Raw genomic sequence first — 14,540 nt, 5'->3', positions numbered from 1 at the left:
TTTTTATTATGATTGTAGCTATATCATTATTTTTAATGGCTATGTAGAATTTCAATATTAGGATACATCATAATTTATATAAAATAATAACAGACATACCAGAATATATTTTTGCAAACTTTCCCTATTATTTACTTATAACCTGTGTGTCTCAAATAGTCTTTGGGTTACTGTATAATTTACCCTTTACTGTAACTTCTGTAATGGAGGCTTGACTTTGAAAAATATGACTAAATATCTTTAATATTTTTTTATTGATTGACTTTTTGCTAAGGACAGAATTAAAGTTAGTAAATTGGTCAGTATTAGGTTTTATTCTGCAGCACTTAGATGGCAAACATACCAGTTTTCTTTGTAAAATAACTGTCTTCTTTGTAAGCATATCATTTTCATTTTGTTCTTCTGTGACCACAGCTGTACATTTTGTAAGTGGCAATGAGTAGTTTCTATTATAAATTGCTGTTTAACATGACACACTAAAATTTAGTAATATAAAACAGCCATTTTATTTTGCTCACAATTGTATGTATTAGGAAATTGGGAAGGACTCAGCTGGATGGTTTGTATCTGACTCATTTGGTATCCAGTGGAACAGTCAGTGCTGGATGATCCAATTCCAACAGAGCTGCAGTGTCCTTTGGCCTTTCTTTCTCTTTCCAAATGGCATTTCATGATCCAGGTGTCTCAGTGTGGCTTGGGCTTCTCACGGCATGGTGATCTCACAGAGTTACACTTGTGACATGATGGTTGGTTTCCAAGAGGCAAGAAAAAAAAGCTTCCAGGCCACTTGAGTCCTATGCCCAGAATTAATTAAAGCATTCACAGGTACCCACCCCAACCAGATTCAAGCAGATGAAGAAATAGACTCTACTTCTTGAAGGAGCAGAGGGGTGGAAAGATTACATTGCAGAAGAGCATTTGAATTGGGAGGTATTTTTGTGGTCATCTTTGAAAAATACAGTGTGCCACAAGTTGGTTGTTTATATAAATAAATAAGTAGAACTATTTATGTATATATGCATTGAATACATCAAAAAGTGCAAAATCTTAAAAATACCTAAATTTTAAATAATATTATGAAATATATGCCAAAAATTAATAACAGGTTCCTTTGTCAGCCATACACACCTGGTAGCTCCTTCTTAACCTAGTCTTATCTAAGGGAATGCCATTTTTTGACATTCTACTATTTGGATAAAATGTTACATTGAGTTCTTTAAAGAATAAAAGATAAATTAGACATGATTCTGCCTTGGAGGACTTTATAGTAATCTGGAGCAGATGGGGCATAATATATAATTATAAATAAAGTAATGAGAAACATGTAGATTTGGGAATGGAAGGGAGTAATTTTATTAAGGCTTATGGAAAATGTCACTGGATGTCAAGGGATGGGTAGAATGGGGATACAGAGATGATGATGAATACTTAAAGGAACAGCAGGAGTAGAGACATAAATACAGAGTAACCAAACAATAATTATGGTCATTTCAGTTTGATTGTAGCTTAGAGCAGTAGTGCTCAGGCTTTGGTGGGCATTCAAATCACTTGGAGAACTTGTATGGAACTTGTATAGTGTACATGGTAAAAGAATCATGAGCAAAAAGAATAGAAAGATCGGTAGTGGGCATAATATTGTGATGGATCTTGAATACCAGGCTGCATATCTTTTATTTTAGTAGGAAGTGAGAACTATTAAAATGTGTTATTTAAGAGAATGACCTGATTGAAGCCAAGCTTTAGAAAATTAATCTGGTACCAGTGAGTATAGTAGTTGAGGCAAAACAAGGTTGGAATTAGGGAATTTGGCATAAAGGTTACTGAGTTCATCCAGGGAAGAAGAAATCTTAACCTGTCCCTTGATGATGGCAGTGTGAATGGAAATCAACATAGGTATTCAAACAAAGAAAAACCTGGCAACAAATTTGATAAGATGGTGAAGCACAGACAGAACTCCAACTATGGGCTGAAGGTTGCAGTTAAAGCTGGGCACGAGGGAGACCCCCCGATTGAGAAGCCAGGGTAAGATCCTCATTTGGGAGAATAGATGAAAAGCTGGATGTTGCGTACTTCATCTTTGTGTGATAAGGAGGATACCTGCCTGAGGATGTGTAGCAGACCACTGAGAATCAGATCTGGAGGTAAATGGTCAGGCTATAAATAGAGATTTGAGGGATTTGGGGCAGAGTGTGAGTTGAAGAAATGGCAATGGATGAGTTCACCAAGGGAAAGCATATAAAGAGAGGATTAAAAAATCTGAGGGAATACCTACATTCAGGAAACAGATGGGCGATGATGAGTGAGCAGAACTTTACAGTTTCTTCAGAGCACTAAGAAGAGAAGTAAGGTAGTCATTAGGGTGCCTTTCTAGCAGAGGGTGGTCAGCAGGGTTGAATATTGCAGGGGAAGACGGAGACTGAAGACCTTCCCTGGAAATTTTAGTGATCTTTAAAAACACAGTTCTGTTGAACAGTGAAAACAGATGCCATCAGGGTTTAAGGAATGAGTCAGTGGTCAGGAACTGGAACCATTTATAATGCTTTAGTTTGCTAAGAAAATTCATACTTCCAATGGACCTTTTAACTGGTATTGTGGAGCTGGGAGAAAGTCAAGAAAATAATGCTCATTTACCTAAAAGCAATTTCTTTGTGATCTGTCAGATATGTAATTTAAAACAACACAGAGTCCTCCATTCTTTTGTTGTTGTTGTTCATTACTGCAAATGCCTTTACCAGAGGCAGAGGTCTCTTAGGGATGTTACCTTAATCCAAAGGATTTCGTTTTTATTGAGCTCATCTTGGTACATAGAAAAACTCCTTCAAAGTTCAGCTCTGCATCAAAAATGAAACGTAACAACAGCCATGTTTTATTGCTGTTGGAGATAGAATTCCTAGGCAGGAAATTTATTAGGACAAGACTTCTTACAATCATTTCTATGCTTATAAATCAGTATCACAAGCTAACTGAACAGATTTTTTCTCAAAGGCATTACTCCTAATTGGACACCATTAACAGTTAACAATGGGATATAATATATCGTAGCTATTTTCAATACCTCATTTTCTTAACTCCTGTTATTAATGTATTATACCTCAGGCATCATCTGTACCTGACTTACTATGGGGCTATCATAGCAGTTAATGTGCAGCAGGGCTCTGTGCTATATTAGTGCAGACTTTACACCCCTTAATTCTCATGGCAACCTTGCAGAGCTGATATTCTTGTTCCCATTTCGACAATGAGAAAAGACTGAAAGAAGTCAACTTACCAGAGATGATATAGCTATTAATTTTTCTGAGTCTACATCCCTATATGGTTTTCTGACCCCAAAGCTTCTGCTCTCTACACGCTGCTTACTGATGGCTCCCCACTCTTCTTCCTTGGACCATATGTACATCATGATATTCCAGGAACAGGGGCAGTGTGATGCTGAATTATCAGTGTTATTGATGATTAGAGACAATCTCTTGTGAGTCTCAGACTAAAGAATAAGTTTGGGTTGATCAGTCCCCCACCCCCACCCCCTTGAGTTAAAATTTCTTTGAAGTAATGAAGCAGTTGTCTTTTCAGGTTACGGAAGACACAGAAAAGCCAACAGGAAAAGAAAAACACTTAAAGGAAACGGAAAGCTAATTGGAACCATAGTTTCCAATGTCAGTTAGTACTAGATGCAGTGGGCTAAATATGGCCAGGAATTTTCATGAAGAGATTTCATCCAAGGGCAGTATCTACTTCTGGTGCTTTGTGCATACCTTATTCCTCTCCAGTTTGTTAGAGGAAATGACTGATGACAGTTTCCTAACAGTGGGAGGGTGGCACATGGCATGCATGAGGACAAGAGTGCCAAATCTGTTGAACATTCATCATTAGCCAAGCCTCTCTTCCTCTCCATAGGGCAATAAGTGTTCTACCCAGCAGTGTGACCATAAGGCCTAAGCCCTCCTCACTCTTCAGGTTGAGGTCCTGACAATTTAATATTATCCATGGATTTATAAAGCATCAGGAGTTTTAGTAGTAAATATCAGCTTACTGCACTATCAAAATTGTTTTATAAAAAAATTTTGCTAATTAGCATCAGCGTTCAATTATCTGAGTCAGTGGAGTCAAGTCATGTATAATCCATAGCAGTGGATAATCTCTAGATAATTTGTAACTTTGCACTGGAAAAAATTAATTTGTCTCTGTTAAATTTTCCTTAGGCTGTTGAGGTTATCAACCTTTTCCCAGGCATAGATGCATAAATGTAAAGAAAAAAGATACAATTTAGAATTACTTAATTGAGCAAATATCAATTTGGAATATAGAAATTGTAATAGGTTTTGTCTGTATCTCTATAGGTTCTCTAGGCTCAGGAAGGAGAACTAAGAGCTGCAGTTTTAAAGGTGATTTACAACTATTTCCTCTCCTAAGCTTTGCTGTGTTCTCTCATGCCTAATAGCAATGCTCACCTTTTTACAGCTGAGCATAGGACTCTAACTGCACCGAAATCTCACAAGCTCTGGTCTAGGGGTACATGTGTTACTGCTCAAGGAAGTTTATTTTTACATATCAGCTGATAGCCTTCTAGCATTATCTTTGAATTGCTGCATTCCCTCAGGTGTCTGTCCTGAGCACTTTTACTTTCTAATTCTTCTCTAGGAGAGCACTTTAATTCCCACAAGTACAGCCTGATGATGATTCCTAGATCTCTATGTTCTGCTTCACACACTTGGCTGAACTCTCACAGAGACTTGTCAATTGCACGCAGGATGTGTCCCTGTGACATTCAATAGCAATCTCAGATTGAATAATACAAAAGTGAACTCATTGTTTCTCAAATCTGCTCCTTCTGCCATGATCCCTCTGCTATTAAAGGAATTACTATCTTTCCAGGCAGGGGAGAAAGCAGTCAGCTCCACGATCCCTTCTTTTCTCAGCCCCCATGTCCAATCAGTTGCCAAATCATATCCGATCTGAATCCACATTGTGTCTCGTTTCACTTCTATAATCCATATATATTAAGCTTATTTCTGTTTTCATGCCATGGATTTAGAACACGAGACAGTGCCACTTCAAAAAGCTCATACCTAGTAAAAGAAACATAACAAAATAGATTATCAATGGACAGTATGATAATTATTAGTTGCCATTAACTAAGTACCGGTTGCCAAGGCTGGGAGGAAAAAGTGGAAGCCTTCCGCATCCTGGAGAAAGTGACATGAAAGTTAGATGAAGGAGATTGATGTAGGTAAAGAGCAGAAGAAAGCCTTTCAGAAAGTAGGAAAAAGTAGTATGTGCAAAGGTACAGAGATGTGAGAGAGGAAGGCCTTTTTAAAGAGGTGTTAAGAAAGATCCAGGTACACATTAAGTGCCAAGAGATAAAGCAGAGGTACATTTATGAAGGGCTGTGTCTACTGTGCTATGAAATTGCAATTTCATTCTCAAAGTAGCCTTTCTTTCCTCTTCCTCTTGACACGATCATATCTCTTGTCAGCCCTCTTGTAAAAAATCTCTTGACTGTTCTCTTGCTCTCTGCTCTTGCCTTTTCTTTTGTTAGATTGCAGTCAGAGGTGGCACCCCTGTTCGATTTTTGAACAGTCTCTTTCCTAATCCTTCACTGGCCTATATTTCCAGATTACACTCATCTTCTGCAACCTCCACTTCTGCCAGACATATCCCATGGATCAAGCTTGTGACAACTGCCTTTTCCTCTTAAGTTATAAACTCCTCAAGGCCAGAGTCTGTGGCTCACCCATCTTGGTAGATTTAAATTCCATGTCCTATGCTTTGTACACAGTAGGCTTTTATATATCTGTTGTATTGAGTAATAGGAATATACTTTAGAATCTTGCCACATTTCTTCATTTTTCAAGCTCTTTTATGCACAATGACATAACTGCATTGCTGTAATAAGCACCAGCTTTCTTGTCACTGTCAACAAGTGTTCCTTACAGCCCAGTGGCTCCTAACATGTCCTGCTGCTACGTATCAGCAACAGTTCCCAGAGTGGCATGGATGTGTACAAACCTTAATGGGCAATGTTTGCTTTTCTCTGCAGAAAATGAAAGGTCTCACTTTTCCCTGGGGTAAAAGCAGTTTTAGGAAGCACTGATGCAGGGCCCCTTGCCAACCTTTACAATTTCCAGGACTCTACACCTCATTTCACTGACAGGTGTGTTGAAAAGGGCTTGGAACTAGGAGTCAGGGCTAGGATTTGCATCCCACCCTAACTAACTGGGTACCTGTAGGCAATATTTCTGAGCCTTGATTTCCTCACCTGTGGAATTAGGAATTAGACTTTAATTCCAAATATCCTTATCAACATTCCTTCACCAGTATTATCATGGTAGCTTACCAGTTATCTTAAATACAAAAATCACAAAGCCATCCTGACTTCCTTCTTTTCATCCTCATTTAAGCCGAAAAGATGTTATTGGAAGGATATTGAATAGTCCACTGAATGGATGGGATGAAAACTAGTTTTCAACATAAGCTGTCCCTATGTTTACACAGGAGCAGGGTGATGAGTTTGGCAGTTGCTGTCACTGGATACTTCCTGGCATTCATCCCTCTGCCAGTAACTCTGATGTTTCTGTGTCTCTGCATCACTCCCTCCATCACTTCAGAGTTCCACATGAGGGCATCCAATTGGCTGAGCCCAGAATAGATCCTATAGAAAAAAAACACAATTGAGGACATAATATTTATAAAAGATTATTTAAAAGGCATGCTATGTATCGAGGCTTCTAGATAATAGAAGTTCCTATCATTGGAATAAATTAGATCCTGAGATGACATACAAGATTGCATTGCCTTAGTCCCTTGCAGAATAACATTCACCCAGTTTCCTGTAAGGTGAATCCTGTAAGGTCCCTGGGGGAAGCTACTGCAGTGACACTGTCCATTATGATACTTAGAGTGTCCTGTCACAGACCTGATGTGAGAAAAGTTTGCAGAAATTTAATCAGAGAAAAACTTTCCTCTTGTCCTATAAGAGCTGTATGTTAGCTTGTTCTCTTCACATTGACTCTCAGATAGCCAAGAACCAAGTGTGGGGCTTTCCACAGCAACTGCCTTCCCCCTAATAGCAGTCACTTTTATTTATCTTCTTTTGTTCCTGGTTGTTTATTTTGTAAAGCTCCTCACATTCTCTTTGAAAGAGAGAATAAAAGAGAGGTAGGAAATGAGGAGAGATGGATACTAGCCACCTAGTGAACAGAGATAACCATGGTGGTAAAGTGGCTGCATCCACCATAGGAGCAGGCCTGGGAATGGGTATCTGTTTACCTTGTTGTTCCAAATCCTCTTACCCATGGCAAACTAGTCTATCCCTTTGGCTGCCTTCCCACTTGATACAAATATGGTTTAAGACAATGTCAACAACAATAAAGACTTCCACACCTCTTCCCTCATGTATTTATATGAACTGTTTTATCTCCTACATAAAACTAGCATGTGGGTGGGACATCAGCTACTAGAGAGTGCACAAGTAAACAATGAAATATCAGTAATGCCATCCATCTCCTGTGGATTATTGTGGATAGTATGAGTTGCTAACTATCCAAATGATATTCAAGTATTTCATCACCTGCTTAATCAAGCTGCAAAATAAGGAGTTAGACCACTTCAACTCCAGTGATTTGATTATGTGGTAAAGAGAGTAGTGCATAAACATTAATCTTGGGAAATTAATTCATGAAAATTAGCTGAACATATCCCTAGAGGCCTGTTTTGTATCTATTTTTGCATAAAATGTTGAACTAACTACTTACTGAAGGGGTCTTGGGGGAACTAGAATGATTATGCATGATTCTGTAGTTATCTAGAGAGAATCATGAAGAGGCCATGAAGTGACCTGAAAATGCATTCTGATTAAAGCTAAGGCTTGAACAGGAAAATTGCTTTGAAATGATTAAAGTTAAAATTGTTGGTAATGAGGGAAAACACTTGTCCTAGAATGAGGAGTTTAAATGAGAGAATCTCGTTTTGAATCTTTTGTAAGGCATATGGCTTTTACTTTTTCATTGAAAAATATTGGGTTGTCTCAATTTGAAGTTCAGTGGAGGGCAAGGAGGAGTTGGAGAATGTTCTAGATAAAAATATGACAAAGGATTGTCTTAAGTGAAAATCTTCCCTCAGGAGAGGGAAGTTTAGTACCTTTTAGAATCAGTCCAAATGCACCCACTCAGTGGAGCTTTCCTAAGGGTTGGCCAGAGTACTCTGCTTGGGGTACTTGGCTCCTTTGTATGTCTACCATGTCAGGTATGGTTTATTGAAACATCCATCCTTCCAACCAGATCATGAGATCCTAGGGGACAGAAATCATCTTTATTGTGTGTATTTCCAGCATCTATCAGGGTGCCTGTCCTGCTCAGAACTAAGCCCATAACTCTGATTACCTTTATTCTCCTTGGCAAATATTCACCTTTGGAGATATTTAAAGATATTAGTATTGTATCTCAAATCTTGAAAGGCACATGTATTTCAGAATTCAGACTTTTCAGATGTTGGAAAGGTGGTATCAGTGTCTATAAACAATGTCTATGCCATATGTGACAATACTTGCAGCACAGTCTGGGAAGTTTCTATACTCAAACACATTAATTGTGCAGCAAAAACGAAGAGGCTATTGTAAAGTTGTAATAGGCATAGGGGTGCATATATCTTTCTGAATTCGTGTTTTAATTTTCTTTGGGTACATACCAAGAGTGGAATTGTGGGATCATACAGTGTTTCTATTTTTAATTTTTTTTAATTTTTTTAATGTTTATTTATTTTTGAGACAGAGCATGAATGGGGGAGGGTCAAAGAGAGAGGGAGACACAGAATCTGAAGCAGGCTCCAGGCTCTGAACTGTCAGCACAGAGCCCGACGCAGGGCTCGAATTCACAGACCGTGAGATCATGACCTGAGCCGAGGTTGGATGCTTCACCGACTGAGCCACCCAGGCGCCCCTCTATTTTGAATTTTTTAAGGCACCTCCATACTGTTTTCCACAGTGACTATACCAATTTACATTGCCACCAACAGTGTATGAGAGTTCCTTTTTCTCCACATTCTCACCAACATTTGTTTCTTCTCTTTTTGATTTTAGTCATTCTGATAGGTATAAGGCAATATCTCATTGTGGTTTTGATTTGCCTTTCCCTGATGATGCGTGATGTTGAACATCTTTTCATGGGTCTGTTTGCTGTCTGTATGTCTTTTTGGAAAAATATGTATTCAGTTCGTCTGCCCATTTTTAAATCAAATTGTTTGTGTGTGTGTTGAGTTGTACAAGTTCTTTATATATTTTGGATATTAAGCCCTTATCAGATATATCCTGTGTAAATATCAACTCCCAATCAATAGGTTGCTTTTTAGTTTTGTTGATGGTTTTCTTCACTGTACAAAAGCCTTTTATTTTGATGTAGTCCCAACAGTTTATTTTTGCTTGTTTTCCCTTGTCTTAGGAGACATACCTAGAAAAATGTTGCTACAGGCCATGAACAAAAAGAAATTACTACTGTGTTCTCTTCTAGCATTTTTATGGTTTCAGGTCTCACATTTATGTCTTTAATCCTTTTTGACTTTATTTTTGTGTATGGTGCTAGAAAGTGGTCCAGTTTTACTCTTTTGCATGTAACTGTACCATTTTCCCATCATTTGTTGAAGAGACTTGTTTTATCCCCATTGTATATTCTTTACTGCTTTATCATAGATTAATTGATGATATGAGTGTGGGTTTATTTCTGGACTGCAGAATTATTTAAAATAGCCAAAACAAGGAAGCAACCCAAGTGTCCATTGGTAAAGAGGATGTAGTGTGTGTGTGTGTGTGTGTGTGTGTGTGTGTGTGTGTACACACATACATACATAAAGAAGTTTATGCAGCCATAAAAAGGATGAGTGAGATCTTGACATTTGTAAAAACTGGATGGACCTATAGGGTATTATGCTAAGTGAAATATATCACACTGAGAAAGTGAAATGTGTCCTATGAGAAATACCATAGGAATTCACTCATATGTGGACTCTATAAAACAAAATAAATGACTACAAACAAATAACAGAAGCATCCCTATAAAGACAGAGAACAAACTGATGGTTGCCAGAGGGGAGGCAAGTGGGGGGTAGGCAAGATGGGTAAAAGGGAGTGGGAGATACAAGTTTCCAGTTATGGAATGAATAAGTCATGGGAATAACAGGTACAGCATAGGGAATATAGTCAATGATACTGTAGTAGCATTGTATGGTAGCTACACTTGTGAGCATAGCATAATATAGAGAGAACTTGAATCACTGTGTTATATACCTGAAACTAGTGTAACGCTGTGTGTTAACTATATTCAAACAAATTTTTTTCAATTAAAATGGCCACTTAAAAATTATGAATAGGCACACAGCATGAAATAAAGACTAGAATTTTATAACTGTTAGGTCAGGTCAGGTTTTGCTACCAGAGAGTTACAAAAATAAATAAATAAAACATTTTAGGGGGAGCTCTTTGACTTTTGGAATTGCGATAAGATATTGTGGTCCAGTGTTACATCTTCAGGAAGGAAGGCCTTCTTATCTCAGGGAAGTATTCCTGGGTACAAGAACCCTTACTCTTGTCAGTTCAGGGAGGAGGGAGAGAATAGTGCTGGGTTTTTCTGGATGGTTACATGTTCTCATAACCGGCATTGCTACCAGAGTCCCTACAAGAAGGGGTGAAGGAAGTGTGCCACCACTGCCTCTGTGCCTTTGCTGTTTCTCCTCAGCTTTAACCTATTTCTTCTCTTTTCTAGAGCCTCCTTTTGTGTTCTGCACAATTCTTTGGCAGACCCGCATGTTCTTTATTCACTTAAACAACCAAAGCTTTGCTGTTATTTGTCTTTGAGTAGATCCAAGTCAGTGATTACTTTAGAAAGGGAGCAGTCTATACACATGTTTTGTTTAGAGGGCTTATGTTTACCTATTCAATATGGCACGGATAAGGATCTTAGAAATGTATGTGGATGACGGGCCAGTACTGTTCTCTTTATGACCCTTGACAAATCCGTATTTGTTAATATGTGTTTAAAAATAGAGTAGGTAGTGTCATTTCTATCTTTCAGTCTTTAAAAATAGCCATTTCATAACATTTTTTTAAACTGCAATGGCTTATCTTTGAATATGATACTTGCTTTTGTGTGTATTTACAAGAAAGGTCACTTCTATGCTATCTGGTAAAGGAATTATATTCTGCTCTTTTCACACCATGCCCTTCTCCACCCCCACCTTTGTCTTTTAGGTTGTTTTAAAGACATGCCTTTAGTAATGTTGCTGTTGATGTCCAGTGTTGACATTCACAAAAATGGTGACTACAGAGAGTGGGGTCAAAAAGGCAAATCTCTGCAATGTCAGGACATCCCTTTCTATGGAGCAGAGTACTATGGACACCCACTATTGATCTCACTCTGTTTCTTCTCTGAGTAAAGGGTTGTTACATCCAGTACCTGACTGCATTGAGTTTTCTTTGGTGACTCTGATACCAAGAAACAGTCGGTGAAGTGATGGACTTCTACTCCTAGTGATTAGTATTGTGATAATTTAAGCTATCATGCAATTGGAGTCCCTCCATGGGATTAATTAACTGGTTCATGGTGCCCTATTCCTTTGGGATTGATAACTAGGGCATGGTACTCTGGTCTACACTCTCCATTTGCAGCATCATGTTGAGTGTACAGTACCAAAGCAGAGGCTGTGAGTGAAGTCCCGTGTTTCTCTGCAGTCACCTGCTCTTTATGTGCCACTCACATCCCTGGTCTCCATAGCAGTTAAGACAACATCTTTCTTTGTGTTACCCAAATCCAGAAAGAGTTGACAACCTCTGTCAGTGCAGCACGGAGAAGTGTCACCTGGATACCACCGTGAGAATGATTGATGTGTGGAGGAGGACAAATAGCAAGAATGGTGGTCTATTACCCAAATAATCCGTGGGACTCATCCCAGGGGTTTGGGAATCATTTATAAGTTTCTCTCCTCCCTAATATCATTAACTTGGTTTGGAAGTAAATGGTGGTCACCAGAGGCAATCCAAACCAATTTTCTTTGCCTGTATAATATATTCAAAAGATTCTTACAATGCAGTAAATAGGTTGTAAAATTTAAGTCTAGGCATTACATATATGTGTTTTAAATTACATACTGTATCTTGAAAATAATTTTTTGAGACTGAAAGAACCATACCCCAGTTTTTTGGTAGCACTAGTTTATGGTCAGTCTGTTGTGGCACATCATCTATGAAGCTCTCCTGTCACTTACTACTGTTTATGTCTCTCTTTAGGTAGGTTAGGGAATTTCCTTGATGTCCAGATAATAAAATATAGCATTTCCAGATTTAAGCTTTCTTTACTCAACATTCACTCATTCAACAGATATTTACTGCTGACAAGTATTTCTTGATCTTGTCCAAGATATTATGCTAATTTCTAATATAGAAAAGGTAAGATATAGGCTCTGCTGTCATAAATATTATAGAATCTAGATTATAGACCAGGAACTGGCAAACTATGGCCTTTGGATGAAATTCAGCTTGGTGCTGTTTTGTTTTTTTATTTTTGTATTGTAAATAAAATTTTGTTATAATAAATCTTATAGTCACTTATATATTGCCTGTAGCTGCTCTGTGCTACAAACCAATGACAGTTGAATACTTGGAACAAATACTGTATAGTCTGTAAGCCTAAACAAGTTACCTCTGGTTATTATAGAAAAAGTTGGCCAACTATTGCTATAGCCATGGAAACATAATTATTAAATAATATCATAAGAGAAGCAGGACATTACAGGGAGGAGCAGCATGAATTTTTAACCACACCTTTTTCAAATCCTGGTTCTATCATATACTAGACTCATAACTTTCAGCATAAGGCTTACTATTTCTAAGCCCAAGTATTCTTTTCTGCAAATGAAAATAATGTCTATTCCGCAAGTTTAATATAAGGAATAAGAGAATGTCTATCTGAAACATTTCGGATATAACTATAGTCATTAAGTGTTCCCTGTCTCAAAAGAAGGGGATGACCATGTGTCCTGGAGACATATGTATGCCTCTTGACCCAGCATAATTATTAATAGCCTTCTTCACTCTAAAGTTTCCCAAGTCGTATAATATATTACATGGTCAACACTATGCCTAGAGATTTTTTAGAATTTCAATTCAAATATACTTGACAGCATTACATTAGTTTCAGGTGTACAATATAGTGATTCAACAGTTGTATACATTACTCAGTGTTCATCACTATAAGTGTACTCTTAATCCCTTTCACATATTTCACCCATCCCCCCAACCCCCCCTCTGTTAACCATCAGTTTATTCTCAAGTTGAGTGTTTTTTTTGTTTCCCTCTTTTTTTTGTTTTGTTTCTTAAATTCCATATATGAGTGAAATGATATATTTGTCTTTCTCTGACTTATTTCACTTAGCATTATACTTTCCAGATTCATCCATGTGGTTGCAAATGGCAAGATATCGTTCTTTTTTATGGCTGAGTAATATTCCATATATATAAAAATGTCTTCTTTATCAATTCCTCTATCAGTGGACACTTGGGCTGCCTCCATAATTTGGCTATTGTAAATAATGCTGCAATAAACATAGGGGTGCATATATCTTTTTGAAATAGTGTTTTTATACTCTTTGGGTAATACCCAGTAATGAAATTCATGGATCATAGGGTAGATCTACTTTTGATCTTTTAAGAAATATCCGTGCTGTTTTCCACAGTGGCTGCACTAGTTTTCATTTCCATGGACAATCCACAAGAATTCATTTTTTCTTCACATCCTCACCAACACTTGTTTCTGGTGGTTTTGATTTGATTCTGACAGGTGTGAGGTGATAGCTCACTGTGGTTTTAATTTGCATGTACCTGATGGTTAGTGATGTTTATGTGTCTGTTAGCAATCTGTTATGTTCTCTGGACAAATGGATATTTCTTCTGTCCATTTTTTAATTGGACTATTTGTTTTGGGGGTGTTGACTTGTATAAGTTTTTTATATACTCTGGATACTAACCCTTTATGGTCTATGCCATTAATAAGTATCTTCTCCCATTCAGTAGATTGTCTTGGTTTTGTTGATTGTTTTCTTTGCTGTGCAGAAGCTTTTATTTAAAAAAAAAAAATTAATGTTTGTTTTTGAGAGAGCACAAGTGGGGAAAGGGCAGACAGAAGGAGACACAGAATCCAAAGTAGGCTCCAGGCTCTGAGCTGTCGGCACAGAGCCCAAGCGGGGCTTGAACCCACAAACCGTGAGATCATAACCTGAGCTGAAGTCAGATACTCAACTGACTGAGCCACCTAGGTGCCCCAAAAGCTTTTAATTTTAATGTAACCCCAATAGTTTGTTTTTTGTTTCCCTTGACTCAGAAGATATATCTAGAAAAATGTTACTACAGCCAATGCCAAAGAAATTAGAGCCTGTGCTCTCTTCAGGATTTTTATGGTCTCAGGTCTCACATTCAGGTCCTTAATCCATTTTGATTCTGTTTTTGTCTATGGTGTAAGAAAGTGATCAAGTTTCAATCATTTGTGTTTAGCTGTCCACTTTTC

General features: G+C 37.8%; 1 protein-coding gene and 1 long non-coding RNA gene across 10 annotated transcripts in view; one reads left to right on the top strand and one right to left on the bottom strand.

Annotated features, from left to right (window-relative positions):
• IMMP2L (inner mitochondrial membrane peptidase subunit 2) overlaps nucleotides 1-14,540 on the top strand; it is an 888,431-nt gene that overhangs the window by 854,457 nt on the left and 19,434 nt on the right. The gene's annotated exons all lie outside the window — the stretch shown is intronic.
• LOC123384158 overlaps nucleotides 2,851-14,540 on the bottom strand; it is a 224,279-nt gene continuing 212,589 nt past the window's right edge. For 2 of the 3 annotated variants that reach the window (XR_006594874.1, XR_006594872.1), the window contains one exon: nucleotides 2,851-6,649. This is a non-coding gene — a long non-coding RNA (uncharacterized LOC123384158). The remainder of the gene's footprint in view (nucleotides 6,650-14,540) is intronic. The other variant, XR_006594873.1, reaches the window with a different exon arrangement.

This window comes from Felis catus, chromosome A2, assembly GCF_018350175.1.
Source record: "Felis catus isolate Fca126 chromosome A2, F.catus_Fca126_mat1.0, whole genome shotgun sequence".
Lineage (NCBI taxonomy): Eukaryota > Metazoa > Chordata > Mammalia > Carnivora > Felidae > Felis > Felis catus.
This window is presented reverse-complemented; position numbering and strand designations above follow the sequence as displayed.